The following is an 11,356-nucleotide window of genomic DNA, read 5'->3' on the forward strand; positions in this document are numbered from 1 at the left end:
CCCTCCATCAGATGAGCAGGCAAAGCCATCACTGGGGTGCACTGCACCACTCACTGTCCCTGCAGGAACCTGCATGACCACTGATCACACCACAAGCTCTGCCTGGCTTTGACAGCAGCCCCTGACACCAGCAGTGCACAGCATCTTGGCACGGTCAGATTTTACCCTCCCTCACACTCCCCTGGCTGTGTTATAATCCTGCACACAGAAGTACACACAGGTCTCCTGAGCAAGCTTGAGAAAATCTTGAGCACAGAGCTTGTTTAGCTTCTTATCTGATGAATGCTCCCAGGGCACTCACCTCCCTTCCCAAGCCTGCCATAATTACGTCAGGTGCTCCTTCCCACTGGCATCAGGCGGGACAGGTGTATCTTCAGAGAAGAAATGTAAAGCTTGAAAAACAGGTTTTAAAACCCAGAGGGCATGGGGATGCAGAGGAGTGTCAAAGCTTTCCCCACAGTATGACTGCACTGCCGTTCTGGCTGCAGGAGTTTCTCTGCATAGCAGCAAGGAAAAGAGTGCAGTGAGACCCAGAGACCGCGAGCACCTGGGAATTTCTGCAACCATCTGCCCCTTAACACTGCCACTGCCACGGCAGAGGGTAACACAGTCTACAGACTCTCCCTGGCTGTCCTGCTGGGAGAGAGGGATCAGCATCCACAAGCTCCTTCTCTTCATCACCTCCTTCTCTACCAGATTCAGGCTGCTGGCACCGTTTCAGTATGATGGCAGTGTCCTATGAGCCTGCACCATAAATCAGGGCTGCCAAATGCTGGAGCACCTCCTTTCCCTCCTCCCATTCTTGATAGTGTGAACATGCTCTTCACCTGACTGTGCCCAGGGCTTTGGGAGCCGAGCTGTGCACCAGAGAAATTAACCTCTGATCCCTAAGAAAAGCCTTGTTTAAAGGCAAGGAAGCAAACCCAAAGAGGAAAACGCTCATCCCCCATGCAGATTACAGCAGCTGGTGCACAGGTAAGGGGCAGGGATGGAATGGGGACTCACACTCATGCCAAGAGAAGTCACTTCAGAAATCCAGGGGCACTATTTGTTTCTAGCCTTTTGGGGGGTTTCCAGCCTGTGGAGACTTCCTAGGGGAGGACAGGGTTGCACAGGAGAGAAGAGAGTTTTCTCCCACCTCTTAAGATCCAATTTGGCAGCATGGGACAGACACTACTGCTTAGTCCTACCCAGCCCTCAGGGGTGTTTTTGTAGTAAAAGTGACGTTGCATTTAATTTTAGGTGAATATAAGCTCTCCAAAGGCTCAGTGGTTTTCTCAGTGAGGTACCTGGCACCCAGCAAACACACACTGCAGACAAACATGGTGCAGTATTTGCAAGAATAACCTCCATGCAGAGTCCCCAGTGAATGTTCCTAAGGACTCTGGCCACTTTGCTCAGCTCTCCCAAGCTTAGCTGAGGCTAGACTTTAAAGAACAATGCTAGATCCAGGTTTTTCTTACCTTATGTCTAAGCAAGGACAACTGAAAGCCATGGAAGGACAATCTGTTGGGTTAGAAGACTTTTGGTGCGAGCTGCTGACATCTCTGCTTGGAAACCTTCCAGCCTCAGGTTTGAGCCTCTCAATTGTGTTGCCAATAGGCCAAGGGCAGGAATTTCTGTGTACTGCCATTGCAAAGAGGCATGTGGGCATCCCTGTGCTGCTCACACTCTCGCCAGTCTGCTCTTGCCCCAGCCATTTAGACAATCCTGCACATCCAGGCTCTGCCACTGTGGCTGTGCCATGCAAAATTTGGGACAAGACACCTGTAAAGCCCTTGAGAGTGTTTTAAAATCCCAGATACACTATGGCCAAGAGGATTTTCTTGGTGCCACAGCTTATTTCATTTCGGGAGCTGTTACAAGCAAAATCAAAGCCAGCGCAGAAACCGCCATGCAGACCCAAACCCCAACCAACCTCTTCTGCAGAGAGAGTCCTCCCGGCACAGCCGCACTCCGGCAGCGCGAGCAGAGGCACACCGAGGCAAGGCCAAACCCAAGAGCACCGACTCCCGTGCATGGAGTCCTCCCGAAAACAAAGCTCTCCACGGCCGCCTTTGGGCGCGCAGGCAGCGAGCCCCGAGCCTCTCCTCAGCGCAGGAGGATGAGACAATGCCAGCCAATGTCACACACCGCTCCACGGGCGAGCTGCTCTCAAGGTTATCATGGCCCCTGCGCTGCCAGGTGCAATCCTCAGCGCTACCTGCTCGGATATCCTCACTCCTTCCTGTGGGAGAGGGGTCTGCCTTATTCCCCCAAATCACAGGGAGATGGAACCTCTGGCAACCATTCCCAATGCATTCGTCATCGCCAGCTGCTTGGGACAGGGATGGTCTCTCCTACATGCAGCACCCAGCTCCCACCAGGGAGCTGTCGATAACTACCGCAATATGAGGGATAAACGCATCCATGCCTAGAAAAATCCAAATATCCCTATGAGAACGGCACTGCACCGCGTTCTTCCTTCCAACGAAACCGCAAATTACTGACCTGTGCACAGAGCTCCCCCAATGCAAGCTGAAGCACTGACATCAGCTTTTGCTGTTGCTCAGGAATTTAATTCTGGGGGAGGAGAAAAGGGAGGGGGGAGCAGGAAGGAGAAGGAACTTATTTATCAATAAGGGAAATAAACAGGAATCTTTAAAAACAAACAACGTTCAGCACAGAAAGCAACATTTACCACTACATAATGACTGAGGGTGTGTGGGGGGTGATCAATCGGTCCAGGCACATTAGGGGAGGTGGAGAGGATTTTTATAAACGAGCAGCTTAACTCATTAATCGCGAGCAGCGCCTTTGGAGCCGCAGCAATGAAGTCTTGCATGAAAACCCCCGCTGCTGAACACATGCCGGCTTCGTTTAAACGCCAAGGACACAGGGCGACACTCCAACCTCTTTCATCATCAGAAAAACCACAGCGCTGTTAACACCGCTTCCTCAAGCACCAGCCCTCAGCCCCGCCAGAAAACCCCTCCACCCGTGCCCCCCGGCCCGCCAGGACAGCGGGTATTCCCGGAGCTTCCCGAGCCCCCTCCTCACCTGCACCGGCGAGCGCTCACCGCCGAGGCACGGTGGGATTTCCACCGCCCCCCCGCCCCGAAAACAAGCGCAGCATCCCCGGCATGCGCGGCCGCGGAGCGCCAGCCCACCCCCCTCCCCCGAACCCCCGCTTCTCTCCCCAATCCCCGCCGTGGGGCTGCTCCCTTCCCGGCCCCGGCGCTGCACACACATCATTCTCCCCGGCGCCGGGGTCGCGCCGGCCCCTCAGAGCCGCGAAGCGCTGTTCCTATCCGCACACACACGCACACAAACTCGCACATATACCGGCACATGCCGCCGCGCTGTCCGCCCCTCACGGCGCGATGCCGGCTCCGCTCCCCACACGCGCGCCCCCCTCCCGCCCCCCGGGGCGCGCGGCCCCGTCCCGCGCGGGCGCGGCGGGACGCGCACTGACCCGGCGCGGCGGGCGCGGGCGGCCGCCCCGCTCCGCGGGCTGTCCGCTGGCGCGGCCGCTGCCGGCGCCGCAGGGCCCGCATGCCCCGAGCGGCGGGCGGGGGGGGGGGGGGGTGCCCGCTCCGCGCCGCTCCGCGCGCCGCCGGGAATGCGCCGGCGATGAGGTCATGCCTCGGGAGCGAGCGGGGGGGGTGAGGGGGGAAAGGGAAAAAAAAATAAAAAAATAAAGGGGAAAAAAAAAGCGACAGCGTTGACGTCACCCGCAGCCAATCAGCGCGGGCGGCGCGGGGCAGGGTGACGTCAGCCCCGCGGGCGCGGAGCGGCGCGGAGGGAGCGGGCGCTGCGCCCCGGCACCGGCGGGCAGAGCGGAGAGCGGAGAGCGGGCAGGCTCCGGGCGGGGAGACCCTCCCGCGTGGGACAGCCCCGAGCCGCGCTGCTCCGGGAGGAGAGCGCGCTGCCGTGTGGTTTTGGGTCGTGGATGGTTCCCGGGCTGCCTGGCGTTGCAGGGCTGAGCCGAGAGCTCTCCCGCAGCCGGGCCACCCCTGCCTGCCGCCTGTCAGCCGCTGCCTGCTGAGCCGGGAGCAGCGGGGACCTGCGGGGCACTCATTCCCTCTGGGCTAGAGGCAGCACGGTCTTGGAGGGCGGCATGGCCAAGTGTGACCAAAAAATGGCTCAAAAAGCAGGAGGAGCGTGACCCACGGGTCGGCTTCTGGATGGATGGAGTGGGCTCCGTCCCCATCCTGGAGCTTAGGGCTCCCCATCCTGCTCAGGTTCGCCAAAGAGCTGGGCAGCTGGCCTGGTTACACGGCAGGGGCTTTTCTCTGCCCTTGGCCCTGGCCTGGCAGCTCCAGCTTAGAGAGGGATTAGGGTTTAGAAGCTTAGGTTTTGCTGGTGCTTAGGAAGTGAAGGGAACCTTCCTCCCTGCCGACACGGATGCCGGATGTTTTAAAATTAACTCTCATGTCTCCAGACACGCGGCCAGCAGCTTGCTCAAGAACGTCGAGCTTCCACAGTAACTGGCGGCAAAATCTTTCCCAGAAATGTCATTTCTCATAAAGCACCAGAGGTATAAAACCCTGGGATGCTAAAAAATCTCACTCTCCCCATTGCATAAGCAATGCTGAGTTCATGCCCTTCTCCTAAGCACAGAAAATCAGCTCACCCAAAGCTGTCAGCAGGAAAACTTTTACAAAATGAGGGAATATTCTACCTAAACTCAAGGGTTTTGGCTCAGTTATCATAATCAGTGGCAAGATGCTGGGATAGCATGGGCACTCGCTTCTTTAGTGGCATGGGAACGCTTGGTCCTGGTGAGAGCTGGAGCAGCAGTGTGACCATGGCTGGCACGAAGCCTTTCCTGCTGGTTTTCCTGCCCAGCTCCCTCCTTGTGGCCATGCAAAGCACCCAGATGGGGAAAACCTGAGAAAACCTGGGGAAAACCTCTTGCCTCAGCTTCAGAATGTTTCCTTTCCTACCCAACACCCTTTTTCTGGAGCAAAATAGGAAGAAAGGGGGAAAGGAATGAGTCTGAAAATCCCAAAGCTTCCTCATAAAAGCTGTTATCTAGGCAGAGAGCCATGAGCTCACAAAACCTGCTGAAGGAAGAGGACTTAAACAGTTATTTTCCAAACTCCAGTTAAAAACAATGTTTCTAATACTGGACCTGGCACATCACAGATGAGCATCCCAGATGAGCTGTCAGGAGGATTGTTCCCTGTCTGTCCAGTGGCATGGCACAGAGGAGGAGAGTGAGAAGCAGATGTAAGAAGTATGTCGAGTTTGCAGCAGACAAGGGATGGGGAGGTGATGAGGATGAGGCAGAGGATGGAGTGTCCTGAGGGACACCCTTGAACTGTACATTCCAGCAAGGGACCAAGCTGAGCTCCCTCTTGAGCCTTCATCCCTGGCAACCTCTGCTCAGCTAATCCATGGATGCCCCTGCTGCATCCCCGGCTGATGAGGACACAGGAGATTTGACCCACACAAAATCCCACTGGCAGCAAACAGGAGGAGCAGCTCCAGCGGGGCTGGGGACCCGTGGGACCCGGGTTCTCACGGCCACGAGCATCTCTCCCACGCCCACTGCTGCTGCGGGAGGCGCTGCACCCAAGCCCCTGGTGGGGAGAAACCAAAACAAATGATTCACTGGTGCTGAACTGCTCCCGGGATCACAGGGGCCAGGAGCAGGCGTTAACTGAGGTTTGCAAAACCTCACTTGCCTCCCAGAGCTGGGAGCTAACCCTATTTAGATCCCAGTCCTGCTCAACCTGATATTCTGGCGTTTGGGTGCGGACCCACGGCTACATATGAGTGGGCAGCCAGCCTGAGCGAGGGCAGGACTCTGAGCACACCTGGTCAGCTCTGAATGGCTCGGGTCATCCCTATTACCCCTGTTTTCCCCAGGGGAAATTACGCTGGGAGCGCCAGGGCAGTGCTGTAATGGTCAGGCAGGCAGAACAAAGCATCCTCGTCTCTAAGCTCCATCTACCAGATGTGAATCTATTGTCTCAGCCCCAGGGCCATCACACCCCCCTCTCTGTCACAGCCACCACGAGCTGAGCAAAAATTACACAGCAAGTTGCTTATGGCTAAAGGAAAGCATTCTGTTTCAGGTAAAGCACTCAAAAAATAATTCACCCCACTTGGGTTTTTCCTCTCTCCCAGATTTCAAGCACATCCAAAGATGGATTGCATCCCAGCTACGTGTTTCAAATGCAAGTTATGCTTGTACACGTAATAGCTCTTTGCTAAAATGTTTTCCAGGCCCCTGATTGCCATGGCAGGCCAAGTGCAGAAGAGTGCAGCAGAGCCTTCTGCATGCATCCTGCAGGGATTAAAATTGGAACCTGATCATGAAGGAAACTGAAACAAGGAAAAAGGAATTGCTGCCAAACCAACTTTCTTATCCATCAGAAAGGAGACTTTTGTCCACTTGCAATTTCTTTAAATGGCCAAATAATATTTTTTAAACTATCCTAGTTATTTAGATGCAGTTGCTTGCACCACTAGCTCAGCCAGCATCCCATCACTGTCGCTCAGCAGGGCTGGCTGTGGCACAAGGCACTGTGTTCCCGTTGCAAGGGGTATTGGCACCTCAAAACTGTGCTGATGGCTGAGGCCAGAGTCAGCCCTGAGGCTGGCATGGCTCTGCTTCTTCCAGGCTTGGTTGGTTCCACCACGTGTTTGCCTGTCACCCTTGCTGTGACTTCCTGGGGCAGGGCACAGTGTGGTGCTGGAGGAAGGGGCTTGTCAGGCTTTGTATTGACTGTGGTGAACTCCGCATGGACTTTAAGAAGGGCATCACTCCCTTCTCTGGTGCCTTCCCATGTTCTCCCCAGCTCTCCCACCTCATGGCTGGGATGGAGGCACATGATGGCCCTGGGATGGAGTTCAAGGGTGTCCCTCAGCACACTCCCTGTGCACGCCACCTTCTTCCTGCAAAGCCCAAAGTGGTGTCACTCAGTGAAGAGAGCTAACGTGCTCGAGCAGGCAAAAGACACTCACAGCATCACCAGGCAGGTGTGTTTCTCACACAGGGGCTGCCCTGGGTCTGTCTCCATTTTCCTGAGAGGAGTATCTGCCTGTGTGCAGCGTGGCTGGGCTGTGCGTGCACGGCGCAGGAGCAGCTCCTGTGCAATTAATCGCAGAAGGAGCGGGCTGGAGGGTGCGTGCTGTGCCATTCAGCTCAGCACATGCTGCAGAAGCATTCATTCTGTAGCTCTGACTGTGCCACAAGGCACTCCTGCCAAAGGGAAAAAGGCAAAGTAAATCATCATACATTGAATAAAGTCCCTCTGATTCCCCCCAGCATGGAGGAAAGCCAGGCAGGAGCGTGGAGGTGTGCCAAACACTGGGCATGGCTGCTGCGTGCTGGCACGATGGGTCAAAGTCAGGGATGGGAGGGGTGGAGGAGCAGGACCTTTGCACTGACGTGAGGCTATCACAAGAGAGAGGCCGAGGCTGGCAGCAGCAGCCAAGCTGCACAGAGGCTTTACAGTAACACTCTCAGGTGCAGGAGGCGTTCCTGCTCCTTTGCCCCCAGTGCTGAAATGGAGTGCCATGTTGGCCCACATTAAGGCTTGCCATGGGTAGTCAGGGTAGGGGAGGGGCTTAGATGTGCTTAGAAGCTGTCCAGGGTCATATTCCTTCTTTGAAGGCAGAGGTGAAAGGACAAGAGAGAGGATAGGGACAGGGGAATGGGAAAGAAACCAAATAGTTTCATTTTAATATATCCAAGCCTTAAAAAAAACGATCACTGCCCAGTGCCCTGGGACAAGGCATAGTCTTTCTTCTTTGTGAGTTGGAGATGGGAAAAGCATTACCCTGGGCCAGAAGGCAGCATGGAGCTAGGCTGTCAGGTCCAGACCCTTTCTCTGTACCCTTGTGCTGGTTTTTGTTAGGCTGCTCACCAGTTGCTAGGGTTTTTTTTTTGTTTTGCTTCAATCATTTTCACTGATGAGAGCATCTGCTGCCATCTGTGCCTCCCCCTCCTCCCCCCGGCAGGGCTCTGCACCGCCGTGGTCTGCCTGCAGAGCCAGGCGCTCTTCAGTGTCCAACCTGCACACGGGTGAGGGGATGGAGAGGAGGGAAGAGGCACCTCCATCACTGTCCAGCTCTCCCCCAGTGTTTGCCAACCACAGCTGGGCACTCCTGCTCTTGCACCCATCACAGGACACTCACAGTGCCAAGGTCCCAGAACCTGGTGGGTCTAAGCAAGGCTGCAGTTCTGCCTTTGAGAAGCCATCAACCTATGAGACAGTGTTGGGGAGAAAACAGGGATGAAAGGGCTTTGGTAAGGTCACTCAGGACATCAGCACATGGCTGGGAAGGGAGTGAGAGTTGCTGCTTGCTGGCAGTGTGATCTGACTCCTGGCCCGTGGAGCACCTGGGAAGCAGGGCTGTGATGCTACAGCATAGCTTGGCTTTGCTGAAGGATTACACACCCCAAAGCAGAATAGAGGTTGCCATTTGCATCTCTCTCTGACAGTTAATTTGGGTATCCAGGCCGAGGGCTGCTCCAGGCCTGACTCACCATGCTCTGCCTGCACGCCTGGCAGCTCATCCCAGGCCGGGGAGCCGGCGGATGTTGACACTGGGCCAGGAGGTCCTCACCTGAACGAGCTCCATCTCATGTTTATTACTGTCAACCCACAGATAAAGGAGAACTGCGGAGTCGTGTTTACCAGCCAAACCCAAACCAGTTCACCAGGCTGTCTGCAAACTGGCTTGGTGGCACTTGTGCGAAGGAGGCGTCCCCGAGCCCTGCGTGGCGCTGGGGGCAGAGGCTCGGCTGGGCACTGCGACTTGCGTAAGCACGGCCAGGTTTGCTCACGCACTGCCTGGCTCCCAGCCGCCTTTCCCTGCCAGCGTGGAGGGGAAATGTGCACCGGTGGCCGGGACGCACACGTCCCGGCTGGCACATCCCTGCGGAGGGATGGGGACCCGCTCCTGGCTGGTTCTAGGAGCCACCCTCACTTCACAGCTGCTTCCTGCACAAGCCAGCCTTGCGCTGGCCGGGGCAGTTCTTGGGGGGTCCCGGAGCAGCGTGGACGGACCTGTGCTCCTTGCCAGGGCCAAGCGCCCGGCCGCGGCTGCGGCTGCGGCTGCGGCTCGGCGGGGCGGCGGCGCTGGCGCTGCGCTCCGGCTGTGGCGGTGCGAGAGAGCCCTCTGCCTGCCTGCCGCGGCCCGGCAGCCCCGGACACCCCGCTCCCTGCCGCCGCCACCTCCTCCCGGCTGCTGGCGCTGCCCTCGGGGTCCCCCCGCAGCCATCTCATCGCGGGGTGAACGAGCCCCGTCCCGAAGCTTCTCCTCTGCGGACCCTCACCAGCCCGGTGGGCTTTGCCCAGGCTGACCCCGAACGCCCTTCAGCTGCCAGGGACACAAAACCAGCACAGGTGTTTTAGGCACTGTTGCGCGGTGTCGCCTAACAGGGAACAATCGCTCCCCCCGAGCTAAACAAAAACCAAAAAGCAATCCTCATCATCAAGCTGTCAGGCTCAGTTTCCCGAAGGAATACAATTAAATCTTTAAATGGCAACGTGACCGCCAGCTCTTCCCCGTCTCAAAAGATGCTTCTCAAGCTGCGTTCGGCTGTTCCTCTCTTCCACCCCTCCTCACAGTTTTCCTTCCCGCCGCGGAGTGCAACAGAGGCTGCGGCTTCGCAGCCAAAAAAAAGTGCGATTTGGAGAGCGCGGCGCGACGCTGTGAGTGGCAGAAGTGAAAAGGCAGAGAAGCAACTCCTGAAAGCCTGCCTTCTGCCGCGGCGGGTGTCAGCCTTGGCAAAACCCGAACTTCCAGAATATTCTTGCAAAATTAAAAAAAAAAAAAAAGCAATTAGAGGACCTGTCGGATTTGGCTGCTGCTTTTCTTTCCCTTGTTCCCTCAAAATCAAAAAAGTTCTTTTTTGCTTAACAGCACAGTTGGTGCAATCTGGGATGTACTTGCCTGACGGTATATGGGGTTGTAGTTTTGCTGCCTCAATTTGGGGTTCCCTGACACTGACAAGATGAGAAATGAATGCTGAATACCTTGATGTTGCTTCACTTGGAAGACCCATGCATGAATAAATTTCTTTTTCTTCTCCCCAAAAAGATTGGAAATCTGCGGGTCGCCCTTATTTCCCCCATTTTGGAGGTGCTTTCCTTCTGCTGTGGGTTTGGAGGGACTCCATTAAAGGGGAGACACTAAGAGGGAGGAAGGGAGAGCTCAGGAGTTTTCTGCCCCACAGCCCAGAGCTGCAGGTGGAGCTGAGGCGAGGGCTGTGGTGGAGCTGAGCGTGATGCTGAGCATCCTTCTTGCTACCGTGTTCTTGTCCATGGTGGGTCTGTGTGGACCTCCAACCTGCTGCAGCAATTTCACCCCCTACAACAAGGGTAACAAACAATAAATATGATGGCTACTAATAATAACCCTCCTTCTCCATCCCCAATGGGCTATAGATGCAAAAAATGCTGCTGAGTCAGTTCAATATTCCCTCTGGTTCATTAAACCAGCATCCATTTTCCTGCAGATAAGACGGTCTGTCAGGGGAAGGGATGATGATAACTCATTTGTCACACTTGTTAAATGTAGAAAAGGCTGGCTTTGGGTCACTTCCAGTTTTGTGTCAGCTCTGCCTTTATCTGAACAGCCCCGTGCCTGCATGCCAAGCAGGATGGCTCTCTCCTGTGTAGCACAGGAGATGGGGACAGTGGCATTGTCCCTGCAAGATTTCCTAGAGTTAGGGGTGGTCTCTGAGTGTAAAAGCATTTGCAATGTGGCTGACATGAGTCCCAGCTCATAGCAAGGAATGCCCTCATTATTGCAAGGATGCCACTGGTCCCACAGGGTTCTAAACCTGCAGCTTGGAAGCCCTGGCACTACACACAGGGTGACCCTGTCTGAGTTATCCCCTGAGCACACCCAGCTGCTCTTGTGTTTGAACTGAAAAGCTTGAGAGGTGTGATGGGGAAGGATACCAAGCCAAGGCCTCAGACACAGCCAACATGAGCTTGGTGCAGGTACAGGGGGAGGGAAAAGGGGATACAACTTCATCTCTGTGCCTCTCCTAACCTCGGAGGATCCTGGGATGACTGGTCTGGGGCTTGCTGAAGGTAGTACTGTCCCAGTGGATATAATTTGCCAGCTCAGGGTGGCTGCAATGTGAATCATTTTGTCTGTACCTTCTTTGGGGGCACTGCCATTGTGACAGGCCACCTCCTTCCTCAGCCTGGGACAAGGACTGGCTACAGCCCCCACATATGTGAGGATGGAAATGACAACAGCCATGACCCCTCAGGTCATGCTTCAGGGAAGGGAGCAAGAAGTAACCAAGAGAGGCTGGGAAGAGTATTGACCTCTGAATGAGTGGGCATAGAGCTGTTCATGGCTGAGATACTTTCAGGGCATCATACACCGCACTGCC

General features: G+C 55.7%; 1 protein-coding gene across 5 annotated transcripts in view; it reads right to left on the reverse strand.

The window, feature by feature from the left end:
* Positions 1 to 3,586, reverse strand: part of DUSP8 (dual specificity phosphatase 8) — a 45,928-nt gene extending 42,342 nt beyond the window's left edge. Inside the window, exon 1 of one of the 5 annotated variants that reach the window (XM_064425213.1) lies at positions 3,455 to 3,586. The gene's annotated coding sequence lies outside the window, so the exon portion shown is untranslated. Of the gene's footprint in view, positions 1 to 1,918; positions 2,362 to 2,490; positions 2,654 to 3,039; positions 3,143 to 3,324 lie in introns of those variants that run through there. The other 4 variants (XM_064425215.1, XM_064425214.1, XM_064425216.1 and 1 more) reach the window with 4 other exon arrangements.
* Between the last annotated feature and the right edge of the window lie 7,770 nt (positions 3,587 to 11,356).

Source organism: Passer domesticus, chromosome 6 (genome assembly GCF_036417665.1).
Source record: "Passer domesticus isolate bPasDom1 chromosome 6, bPasDom1.hap1, whole genome shotgun sequence".
NCBI lineage: Eukaryota > Metazoa > Chordata > Aves > Passeriformes > Passeridae > Passer > Passer domesticus.